The 12,961-nt window shown below is 43.6% G+C and overlaps 1 protein-coding gene across 1 annotated transcript in view; it reads left to right on the top strand.

Moving 5' to 3' along the window:
* Positions 1-2,751: 2,751 nt before the first annotated feature.
* Positions 2,752-12,961, top strand: part of Galnt3 (polypeptide N-acetylgalactosaminyltransferase 3) — a 35,834-nt gene continuing 25,624 nt past the window's right edge. Inside the window, exon 1 of the mRNA XM_028879753.2 lies at positions 2,752-3,038. The gene's annotated coding sequence lies outside the window, so the exon portion shown is untranslated. The remainder of the gene's footprint in view (positions 3,039-12,961) is intronic.

The following is a 12,961-nucleotide window of genomic DNA, read 5'->3' as shown; positions in this document are numbered from 1 at the left end:
ATATATGTAGGGTTTTTTAAATTCATGACGATTCTCACAGTGTGGCATTTAGATGAATTTGACTGTAAAAGAATTTTGTGCATACTCATTTTACTTTGTAGAAATGAATGTGCCTCATGAGAGGGGAAGGTGCTTTACATAGTGTCTTATAAAGGAGAGGTATCTGAAAATTGGTTGCTCTTTAAACCATGTCCTTTAGATTACCAACCCACACACTACTTTTTCTTGCCCAAGATTATTTCCCTATATGTGTTCTTAAGTCAGCCATCCTTTACATCTACATTTTGGTAAAGATGCATACATATTGATTTTTTTATTTCATGGCATTTGATGGACTTACTTGGTTAGCACATATTTCCTGAGAAGCTACTACATATCAAGTCTTGATCTTGGTAGTAGTTTAAATGTTAGCAGAAATGATTAATCAGTGAGTGTCTCAAGTCTACATAACGGAGCGGTTTGTGACTGGGTCTACATGTTTGAACATACATGTATGTGCTGAGGAGAGAAGAGATGTTTGTGGCACTTCTTTCCTGTGTAGAATCTGCCCAGTTTCCTAACTTAAGTGTATCATATGCCAAATACACACTATTAAGTAGGCTTGTTTCAGAGACACATATATGTACTAAGCCTCCTGGATTTTGTTTTATGATGAAATGTTAATTTTACTTCTATGAAATAAATGCTACATATTGTAATTTTGAATAGGATGATACTTTCAAGATTCTTATATCTAATTAGACTGAGGATATTAAAGTTTTCAGTACAATAATTGTTTTTCTCAGCCTTTGGCGTTCTAATTTTAATGTGAAGCAAAATTTTTTAGATTAATTTTAAGACTTTGCTTTCAGAGTGATATGAAATAACAGTTCAGATACTGTGTGAAGGGGAACAAATGCTACATTCGGAAATACTGATGACTCGGGTACCATCTCTGTCATTGTGAAACTAGAAGTGAATTTTTCCAGTAACTCAGGAGCATCTTTCACATCTTTTCCATCCACTCATCTTGCAACTTTGGACCTATTATCTCTCGTTGTCTTTCGGTCAGCCTGCCCTAGCTGCTCTTCCCAGTTGCTTCCTGGTGTGACTAGCCTTTACATCACTGTATCTCCACCTGTGATTCTAGGATGCCGTCCTTTACCACGTGCTTTGGCCCTGCTCTTGTTAGTGGAAATTGTCACACTTAGCCTCCTGGTGAGGAGTAAAGCTTCTGACCATCTGTGGCTCCTGCCTCATTCAGGGTGGGCAGTGCACAGCAAGGAGGTAGGAATGTTGTGGTTATGCACTAGGATTTCTTCCAAATTCACCCAAAGATGAGCATTAATCTCTCTCCACTTAAATGTAAACAGCAAAAATAAAATAAATTGCAGAGCCAACAAAATAAAATGGATTCAGGAAATCAATGTTTTTAGTTCTGGGCCTATAGACACACAATAGGAAGTTATTATGGCAATACACACAATATACAAGTGTCTCTAAATCTTTATTTTTGGAGGAAAAATGAAGAAAGAACTTAAAAATGTTAATGCTAAAATGTCACACAAAAGTTCCAGGATGCCTACAAACCATCAGAAATGTGCAAAACAAAGAATTATCTGAGTTTTAAACCTAATTGTAGGTGTTGGACTATAAAATGATGCTATGCTAAAACCAATGTTGCACACAATGAAATAAAACTAACACCTGCTGATAGTGTACTAATGATTTTAAACCTTAGCTGCAGGTCACATAGAACTCATAAGCTAGTAAATAAGCAGTGTGTGCGTGTCAAAATGTAGGGCGAAGGCCTTCATGGTGCTTTATAGGAAAGCCTACCCCTGCGTGATCAAACACGTTGCCCAAAGTCTTTAGCTGTTTTTCCACTTCCCCACATACGTTTGAGAACGGTCAAATAACAAGTTCATAGAAATGTGTAAAAGCAATTTGAATTCCTGCTCTGGGGTGTCAGCGTCCCAAGAAAGGAAGGCACAGTGAAAAGGAAAGGGGGAAACATTGTTTAAGTGTCTTAGACACACTGGCAAAACCTAACGCGTTTAAGAGGGTAGGTTCTCACCTTGCAGGACAGATGTTGGCCTTTTAAACCACTCTTCATTGAAAACAATCCCTCTCCAGGAAACCACAAACCAGTCCCAAAACCCTGACAGTGGGGATTCTCCCGAGGACACTGCTGTCCCTCTCCCGTGGATATGGGTTTGCTTTGCAATAGATAGCAACCTTGGAAGGGGGAGGCGGTGGCCCTCACATCAGCTAAACTTGACCAAATACTAGAAGCTCTACTTTGGAAGAGGGAGGCGCTTCCTTGGGACGCGAGGCTTCCCTACCCTAGCGCCCCGCGGCCAGAAACGGAAACCACTAGCTGCGCTCAAGTGAGTGGAGTGATGAAATCAAGGCTCCGAGGGAAGGAAGCTCACCGACCTAACTGGTGACAAGCTGCTGGGTCCCCTTGGGGGAGACCCACGGTCCCAACAGTGGTCCCCGCGGCATCCCCGGGTTTGGACCACGCCAAGAGGAAGGGGAGTCGCGTGGAGGGGAGAGAGGGGGGAAGTGCGGCTCAGATTTCGCCAGGTCCCCGCCGGAGGGAGGGCTCCGGGTACCAGGTGGCTGCCGCGCGGGACCGCGCAGCCCCGGACGCTGCTGCGGGGCTGGCCGGAGGCGCGCGGGCGGCCGAGGAGTTGCGGGGCGCGCGCCGGGACCCGGCTCGCGGCTCACCTGGAGCGCTCAGGTAGGACCTGGGCGGGGCGCGGGGCTGGCGCGCAGGCGCGGGAGCCGGCCTCGCCCCTGCCGACGTCGCCGGCGGGAGCTCACCTGGGAGACTCGCCGAGGAAGAGGAGGCTCGCCGCGGCCTCGCCTGGCAACGCGGGCGGCCCGGCGGCGAGGCAGGAAGCGGCGGCGGAGGAGGAGTTGAAGCGAACGGCTCACGGGAGCCCGCAGCCACCCGAGTCGCCGGCGCCGCCACCTGCCCTTGGCCCCGGGCCCCGCGGGCAGCGCCCCCGACCGGCCACCGCTTCCCGCCGCCTGCCCTGCCCACCTGCCAGGTAAGCCGGATCGCAGCCGGCGGGGGGTGGGGGTGGAGGACCCCCGCGATCCGGGCGAGGGACAGGGTGCGGGACGGCCCCGAAGCTGCCCGCGGCCGGTTGGACGCGGTCTCGAGAGCGGGTTTCAGTTGCCCCCCTCGGGAGAAGCCGGCGGGGACACGGGTCACGCCTGTCGCCGATGTCCCTCGGCAGACCCCGGGGCAAGGGTCTAGCCCGAGTGATCTCCCCTCACCCCGGGCCGAAAGTCCGGCTGATCCCCGGCTGGTCCTCGGGAAGGCGGGTCTCCCGCCGAGGCGCTGCGCGAGGCTCGCCAACTTGGGCTAGCAGGTTGCCTGCCCGCTCCCGGGTACCTAGTGGGGCCAAACCCGCGACGGGGAGGGCTGTGGCTGTGCCGGGCAACTTTCCCCGCCAGCCCCAGACAGTCCTAGACTGGAAACCGCGGCAGCTCCGAGCCATCTCGAAGCTTTCCGACTGGTTTGGAAGGCGTTCGGTGGTCGGGACGCCGGCATCCGCGCTCTGTGCTTTTCCGGGTGCACTCCCCGAGCCAGAGCTGCGCCCACTTTCCGGTTGAAGGTGGTAGAGTCCAGGTCCTCGTGGCAGGAGGAAATAGAGCTGCGGTTCACCAACTGCACGCCCTCCTCTTAGAGGACCTGTTGACTTAAGGACCAGTGTATCTCGGATCTGGTGTGCCTGTGGCATATGACTCAAAGTTCAAAAAAAAAAAAAAACTTGGTTTCAGCATCCTGCCACGTCTGAACCTGGGAGTGCCAAGCCCAAATTCCTGTCTACCTAATTAGGATTTTCAGAAGCCTAAACATTAAGGTTGAAACAACTCTTACCATAGACTTAATTCCTTCCTTCTGTTTTGGGGACTGCATCAAGTTAACCCCCCCCTTCTGATTTTTTTTTAAGAACATGCTACTAATATGACTTGCTGTTGAAGTTACACTACACAGTGAACATCTGAATTCTTTTGTTAAAATCCAGAAAGTTACATTTGAATTTGAGAGTTTCTGGTTGTGAGAAAAATCTGTAGTCTAATCAACTAACTTTGAGTTTGTTGCTTAGGCATATAAGTTTAAGGCTGAACCCTATAATTATTTCTTTTTAACCTTTACCATTAACTGAACCTAACATACTTGTTAGTTGAAACATTCTGGGCAGTGTATTAATACCAAGCATTTTTAAAAATACATTGTTTTAACCAATATTTTTTCATAGAAAAATTTTAATAATAAATAGAAATTCCTCTCCCTAGGAATGTTTAGTTCTGCCTTTACTAATTTTTAAAACATATATAGATTGTACATTTAACTTAAAACGCTTTAGGCTGTTCATATGGGTTTTTTTATGAGGTGCAATTAAAATCTAAAAAAAAAAAAAACCTTCATAACAGTACATAATTGTTAATTCAACCATGGCTTTTTAAGAGCCTCACCTACCTTCTTAGTCTTGTCTCCATAGTGAGAAATGGATGTGCTAAGTACTGTTTGAATGCTGAATAGGTATTGCCCCCTGCATTTTGAATATTAGTTTTCACTGGCTATTGGGCAGGTATTATCAGACTAGCTTGATTCCAACCTTAGGGGTGGGGGGTTGGGGGGAATGGGGATGTAGCATGCTCTTGTTAGTTTCTATCTGTAAAGGATTGGGGGAAAATGTTTTCCTGCACTAAGCTAATGAAGGCTTTAAGGACATTAGGATATCTTGTATGATAGCATTCTTGGACTTCCTTTCTGACCTGGCTGTCTGGTCAAGGCTTCCCAGTTGTGTTCTAACTGTATTTCACGCTGCAGGTGCACGAGAGATCACTGTTCTGGTGGCTGGACTGAGGGCCTCCCCTATCATTCTGTCTCACCACTCACATACTCACTTATCACAGCTCGCTGATCTTTTCTTTGTAATTATAAGATAGTCAGTTGTTCTCTGTCCAGCTCTGATTTCCTCTGATCTCCACCTTGCTCTGTAGCGGCTCCGGGAGGCCATCCTGCTTTCCCCTGGCTGAGAATTTCACATGTGTATTGATGGTGCCATATGGACTGGGATTTTTAATCCCATTTTGGTATTTCAGAGACACAGTTATTTTATTTTATTTTATTTTTTTCGAGCCAGTTTGGACGACATTAGCCAGTTCTGATCTTTTATTATATTGGCTTACACCATATTTTGTAAGGCATAGACCCAATGTCTTCCATCCCCTTGCCATGATCTAGACGTTTGGTTTCAAGCACACTTCCTTAATACCAGTGCTGCAAAAACATTTTTTTAAAACCCACAGTCCTCTAATTCGAAATATTCTGTTTCAACTCAATACATTGGCAAGGGTGTATGTACATACATGAAATGAGTTTCACAAAACAATATCTAGCCTTGGAAAACAGATGCCTTTTTTTTTTTTAAATTTACCTCAGTATACTAGATTGATTTCATGTCAGCTAATGGCTGGTACCTGTAATGTTAAAATGGTGTTCTCCTTTGAATATATATGCTGTTAATGCTCACTGTTCTAATAATAAGCTTATTTCCCCCCCCTTCTCTCTCTCTCACACACACACATATACATACACATTTCATAAAATCATATTGCACTCCTAGTTATTTGATGGAGAGTTTGAGGCTCTAGGATATTGACACTAGATAATCTCTCAAATATCAGGGGCTACAGAAAATCTCATTGTATATTATTATATTTTAAAAGAGGTCTCAGGCTGTGGTATATTTAGAGGCAGGGAAGAAAACGAGAAAGGTTTTCTGAGGGCATTTTGATGGTGAAAGTCTGAGAAAAGTAATTCTGTCCTTCACCCACCAGCAGTGCTAATTTTATTCTAAGTTTTATGGTTGAGTTATGGTTGGGATTATGAAAAATATTTACCATGGAATGCCTAGTCTAATACACACACACACACACACACACACACACACACACACACACACACACATCCTGTTAATATTTTAACCTTTATTCTGAAACAGGTATCAGAGATGAATTATAAGAAATCACTTCCTCTCCTCCATAAAAGACTAGATTCAGAAATTAGACTAAAGGGCTGAAGGTATGGCTCAACAGAGAAGAACATGGTCTGCTCTTCAATAAAACCTTCCATTCCTAGCACCCATGTGGCTGCTTACAACAAACTTACACCAATTACAAGGGATATCACACCCTCTCCTGGCCTCTGAGGGGACTGTACACATGTGGTACACACATACACTCGGGCAAAACATTTATACACATAAAAATAAACAAATTGAAATAAATCAATAAAGTAGATTAAGACTGGGGGTGTTATATACACCTTTGAATCTAGCACTCAGGAGGCAGAGGATGTTTGAGGCCAATCCAGTCTACATAGTGAGTTCCTGACCAGCCAGAGCTACATAGCTGAGACCTCATATTTAAAAAAATAAAAATAGATTAGATCCCCAATCTTGGGGAGTCTGACTGGGGATAAACTAATGCTTTCAAAGACACTTTTAACTTTAACCCACCTTCACATTCTTGGTGGAAGGAACTTTTCTCCTGAAGAAAATATTGTTGTATTTTATATTTTGGGAATGGCCAATACCAAAATCATTCAGATACATTCAGTTCTCTGGTCCATCAAGTATAGTCATACATTTGGAATAAGCAGATCAATTATTAATCTAAAATCTGATCAAGAAGAAAGGAGTATTTTCTGTTACCTATCCAGTTATGCATCTGGTTGATACAGGATAATTAGTACTATATAACTTGGGTAATTTTAACATAATTAGCATACTGTCAATGACAGCATTGAATTTAATCAGTTCCAGCCATGGCTGGAGACCATTATTTATGGTAAAACATAGGCAAGTAAGACTCAGAATTCTGGGCCATTAGTGGCTACTGACCACTAGACAAAAGCTTTGAGTCATTCTCTGAATTGGACTTATAATTCTGTAATCTTTTCCCTATATGTGTTTGAATTTCAAACTATCTAAACTAATTTGCTCATCTGTATGATTGCCTGTTGGGTGTATTTAACTTACCGTCTTAATAACTGGAGATTACCCATGTGTAAACCAGGACCTTCATCACATCTCAAGGCAAAAAAAAAAAAAAAAAAAAAAAAAAAAAAAAAAAAAAAGTTTCACTCTCTGTAGTTCATCTATAGACGTTAGAAATCTTATCATGTCTTACCCACAAAAAAATTGTGTGAATCATTTGTTAACAAAATTTGAGCAAGTGAACTGTCAGGAAATCACCTTTTATACCACTGGCAGACTGTGTCTTGCTACAGAAATAGTACTGACTTTTTTATTAGATAATACTGCCTAGGCCCCATGAGGAACAGCATTATATTAGGTATATTACCATGTCACTATCCTAACATTCCAAAACATTCTGAATTTTGAAACACATCTGGCTCAAGAAATTGGGAGGAATAGACTCTGAATCTATAGTCCTGTCTGAGAATCAGGATGCAAATACAGAGGTTATTTTTAACCTTATCAGCCTCCACAATAATTATCGTCTGAGTATTTGTGTCCCTCCAAAATACATATATAGAAATCTAATTCCATGTGTGTTGGTGTCGGTATACAAGAGTTACCAGCTATGATGCTGTACACATTTAATCCTAGTACCCTTGGAGCAGAAACAGGCAGATCTCTGTGAGTTTAAAGTCAGGCTGTCTTATATAGCAAACTACAGGTTAGCCAAGGCTCGATAGTTCAGACCATCTCAAAACAAAACCCAACTTTGGAAGGTGTTGGGGATGCTGTGGATGTGTTGCTCTGATTGATTATAAATAAAATGCTGATTGGCCAGTAGCCAGGCAGGAAGTATAGTGTAGGCAAAATAAGGAGAGGGGAGAATTCTGGGAGGTGGAAGGCTGAGTCAGGAGATGCTGCCAGCCGCTGCCATGAGAAACAAGATGTAAGGTACCAGTAAGCCACAAGCCACATGGCAACTTATAGATTAATAGAAATGGGTTAATTTAATATATAAGAACTAGATAGCAAGAAGCCTGCCACAGCCATACAGTTTATAAGTAATTCTCTGTGTTTACTTGGCTGGGGGACTGGCAGGTGAGAGAGTTTTGTCTTGACCGTGGGCCAGGCAGGACCAGGAAAACTTCAGCTACAGGAAGGTGATTGGGTCATGAGGGCTCTGCCTTCACTGGGGCTAGGAAAGTTGGAGAGTTGTGAGCTTTATGTAATTCAACTAAGTGGGTCTACATAGGACACGTGTGTTGGAATGGGCTATCTCTGTGCTTTGATCTGCCAACACTCAACCTTGAACTTCCTAGCCTCCAGAATGTGGGAAGTTAATTTTGTTTATGAATTAGCTTGAGCAGAGTACTCTGTAATGGTGGTGTCAAACTAACAAAGCAATCATCAGCTCATTCGGTCTGCTCAACATTTTACTGTTTCCTCACACTAAAACTCCCCTTTAGCAGAGAGTTAACAGCTCTTGTCTAGGATAGATACTTACTTCCTATCTGAATTCTTAATGTGTCTTCTTGCCATCTTCAAATGCATCCTCAGCAGAACCCCTCAGGCGATGGTCCAAAACAAACAAAAACCATGAACTGGAACTACTTCCTTCTCTGAGTAGAGCTCATCCAAAGCTTTCTGGAGCTCTCAGGTCTCACCTGATTGGAGCTTTTTGGAAGGTCTGCTTGTGCACCTGTCTGTATGGACAGGCACAAGCACCATTGGATATGGGAGAAATTATTTTGGCCACTCCACGTAGTTAAAAGGATATTTATTTAATGGCATAACTCACAAATTAAGTAATGGGTAGGTCGCAGGGTCTGGGGAAGGTGTAACGCAGTCCAGCGGTGTTCTCCGGAGCTCTGCACAGTCAATCTCCACCGTTCAGCGTCCCGGCACAGAGAGAGCGCTGGCCCATCCAGCTCTCGGGTTCCCAGGCGACTCCCCTCGCCCCGCCTCGTAGGCGTGACAGTTGCCAGAGTCTCAATGGGGGTTGGAACTTCCAGAACCAAGCTGGAATGGCTACCCACTACAATTGGATGGTTTGCAAAGCGCAGAACCATTTTCTGCAAGCCAAGAGTACGAAGGAGTGAATTGAGGCAGCTGGAGGGTAACCTAGTGGTAGAGCACTTTCTCCTCATGCTGGAGGACTTGGATTGGATCCCCAACACCACTTAAAAAAAAAAAAAAAGGTGTCACAGGGTGGGAAAAGCATTAGGAAATGACCGATGACATGAGAGAAGCGGTTCCTTGAACTTGCCTGTTGAACGTAGACTGCTATTATGCTCATCTCATTCCTTTGGATTCTGTTATTTTGAGGATTCTTGTGTTCGAGCAAGATTCATTTTTCAGAAGTGAGAAATGTGGTTTGTGGTTGAAAGACCCTGCATGCAGCCTTTGTTTGTACTCCCCAGTTGAGGATGTTAGTCCCCGTGAGAAAGTGAGGCTAAGAGGGCAGGTTTTACTTGTGGATAGACTAAACCAAACGTGGGGGTGCAGACAGAAAATAGAGAAAGAGGGCTTGAGATTAGCTGTTTCCTCTCAAATTTCTTACTATGGCCATACTCTCTTAATTTTATCTCTTAAATAAGCATCTTCCAAATCTGTGCATTTTTCTCTAGGCCCATTAAGACTACGGCTGGACTTTTGTGATGGCTAGGCTTTCTCAACTACTTCTGATGTCTTTCTGGTTTGTTCTTCACACTGCATCCAGAATTAGAGTTTTCAAAATACTTGGCCACAGTGACCCCTTCTCAAAGCCCTTCCACGCCCTTAGGGTAAGACAAACCCTTTAATGTGGCCTAAAGCCTGAGCATGACTCAGCTGCTGCCGCCCCACACCCCTCCTGCCTGAGCTCTGGCAGCCTCTTTCACTGCCAGGTTCTTCTTGCCTGCAGGTCATTGCCAAGTGCCATTCTTTCTGCCTGTAATAGGCACCTCCCTACCTTTGGGCCTGACAGGCTAATACTCAACCTTCAAGTTCCGATCTGAGCTCCTTCATTTTCACCTCTAACTATAGCTGGGATCTCTCTCTCTCTCTCTCTCTCTCTCTCTCTCTCTCTCTCTCTCTCTCTCTCTCTCTCTCTCTCTCTCTCTTGCACTCTCTCCACTCCCCTCCCTTCCAACCACACACTAAACTTTAGCCTAAAGAAATAACCAGTTACTTGGTACTCAGGTGTGTATCAACCTTTACAATGAATTTCCTCCCAGAAGAGGGTGGTCAACTTTAATATTTACCCCACAGGTTAAACCATGTTTTCAGTCACGAATAGCTATTTGTGTTTTTATCATGTAATAATTCGTATTTATCACCTTGGTAATGATTGATCCTTGTTCACTGCTGTTCATTTGTCCAACACATTTTAAGCAATTTGCATGTAACTCATTAAATTTTCACAGCAGCTTGTGAAAGTATATCCTGGTTTTCTCCCATTTTTATTTTTTTAGAGAAAAGGAAAATAAAAACGAGAGATTAGTTCACTTACTTCCACCTAGTAGGTTCTTGACATCTCAGAACACAGAGCCACTTAAGTCTGATTATAAATCAGTACTTCCATCCACCTTATGTGTGAATAAAGCTAAGTGGGACTACTAAACAAGTCACAGCTGTAACTAGAACTCTCCAGTCACTGGTCCACCTCTCGTTAGCTGCCTCTCCCAGTGTTCTCCTCTGGAATAATGCGCTTCTGGTTCTGTTTCTCATATCCGTGTTTGGCGTTGTCTGCTCTGCTGATTTCTCATTATGGCAGACAAATATTTATCTCTTTCACTCACACATACACCTCTGCTACTCCTTCCTCAGCATGGAAGTCTCATTCTTTGTTTGCATGTTCATATTTATTTGTTATGAATATATTGTAGATATATGTAGATATTGTTCGCTACAAATCCCAACAAGCCTACTGAGGTTGTTTGGTTTGGTGTTTGAAGCACACTCTCATGTATAAGCCCAGCTTGGCCTAGCGTTCTCTATGTAGTCCAGGGCGTTCTCAATATTCTTTTGCCTCAGGCTGGAGTGGTCTGATTGCAAATGGGTACCACTACACTCAGCTAGGCATTAGTCTTGATTTGTAGCTTTTCTTTTATCTGATATAGAATCAGGTTTGGTCTATAATAGACCAGGTTGGTCTCAAATGCTTCTGATGTAAGTTACCTTTCAGCCTCCAAATAGTTGAGGCTATCAGCATATGTCCCGTGGCTAGCTTGGAGATTGCTTTTAACACTCTGATGGTTAATTTAAGAAAAACAACCTGCCTAAGTTTTCCATGTATTAGTTGGAGTCTGACTTCTTTGTATTTCAAGATCTCCTTAGTTTTACATAATCTAAACATCAGATGATTGATTGGCTCCCTCTATCTTGTCCTCTGGTTCTGCTTTGATTTTTTTTTAGATGATGTGACCCTTCCTGTTTATTCCCTCTATTATTTTGTATAACATATCTTCCTGAATAATGGTTTGTGGAATTAAGAAAATGAAGAGACCGCATTCTGAAAATCATTATTACCTTCACACATATTTTTCATGATTTATTTTTGTCATTAGTCTTTTCATGACGGTCATCATTTTCAAAAGCAGCATGCAGCAGGTTTTTCTCTCGTTGTTGTCTGGTGCAGTGTTCCTTATGAGAACAGAGAGTTCATCAGCAAGTTTCTTCCCCCAAGCAGCGTCATCCTCAACTCTCACAGCCTCCCTGTCAACTGAATGGCTGGATTCAGCAGACTCTTGGGTCTCATTTCCAAACTTCCATATCTCTTTTATTCATCTCTTGCTCTAATTATTTTTAACAATCCCATAATTGCCTCTACGCCCCTATCTGACCTCCTCTTTCTCCAAAAATAATTTATATCCTGTACAACTTTCAAGGGCAGTCATTTTAATTTTCAGTTTTAGTTATCACACTGCTTAAAATCCGCCAGGGCCTCACCCATTGCTTAAGGAATTAAGTTTAAATCCCATAGGATTATGGACCCATCCCTTCCCTGTTTGGAACTTGTCATTCAGCACAGGGATGCTCAGCCTCACTCTGTGACAACTGACTGCTTGTGCGTGGCCTTAAGGATAATTACCCTATCTGAGGTCAGCTGTTGAAGGAACGTTTTAGCTGAGATTGGTTTATGTCCAATGTAAACTTATAACGAAGGAAGTGTTTGATTGCTTAACCACCAGGAGAGGGTCATGCAGAGGTACCAGAGATAATTGGAGCAGTCAAAGCTATTTTACGTTTCATATTAGGCACTTTTGCCACCTGATCTTAAGAATGCTATGAACAATTTGAAGTTTGGATTTGATCGTGTTACAGCTAAGTTGATAGAACTAGAGAGGGAGTAATGGGGAGACATTATGTTGAAATTCAAGTCTTTTAGGATTTTTAGAGTAAGAGTTGGCAAAATACAGCCCCTGGGCCAATTTTGGTACACAGCCTGTTTTTGTCAAAAAAAAAACAAAACAAAACAAAACAGTTTAATAGGAACACAGATGTGCTTCTTCATTTATGCATTGTCTTTTTTTCTCCCCAGCATTGAATAGTTGTAATAGAGGCCTTGCGGTCTTCAAACCAAAAGAAAGGAAGGAAATGGGGAGGGATGGAGGGAGGGATGGAGGGGGGAGGAGGGAGGGAGGGAGGGAGGGAAGGAGGGAGGGAGGGAGGAGGGAGGGAGGGACTGATTCTTTATGAAAAGTTGCCTGTCACTTCTACAGGCTGGTAGGCACGGAGCAGTCCAGCATGTGATCCAGGGAGGACTGGACGGTAAGCCGGTAGAGAGGTGAAAGGAGCTGGGCAAGAAGTCTTACCATTTTGCCCTCTCTATCCCCATCCTTTAATACTCTTGGGCCTTCAAAGGAAGAATGAGTGGACTGAAGTGACCTTCTACTTAGGAGTTTGTGTGCCCCTCCATAAGTGGGCTGGCTGATGAGACTTACCAAGTGCACCTTGGACACTCACCCTCCAGCTACATTCCATAGGGT

The sequence above is a fragment of the Peromyscus leucopus genome, chromosome 4 (genome assembly GCF_004664715.2).
Source record: "Peromyscus leucopus breed LL Stock chromosome 4, UCI_PerLeu_2.1, whole genome shotgun sequence".
In the NCBI taxonomy this organism is placed as follows: Eukaryota; Metazoa; Chordata; class Mammalia; order Rodentia; family Cricetidae; genus Peromyscus; species Peromyscus leucopus.
Note: the sequence above shows the minus strand (reverse complement) of the source record. Positions and strands in the feature narration are given on the sequence as shown.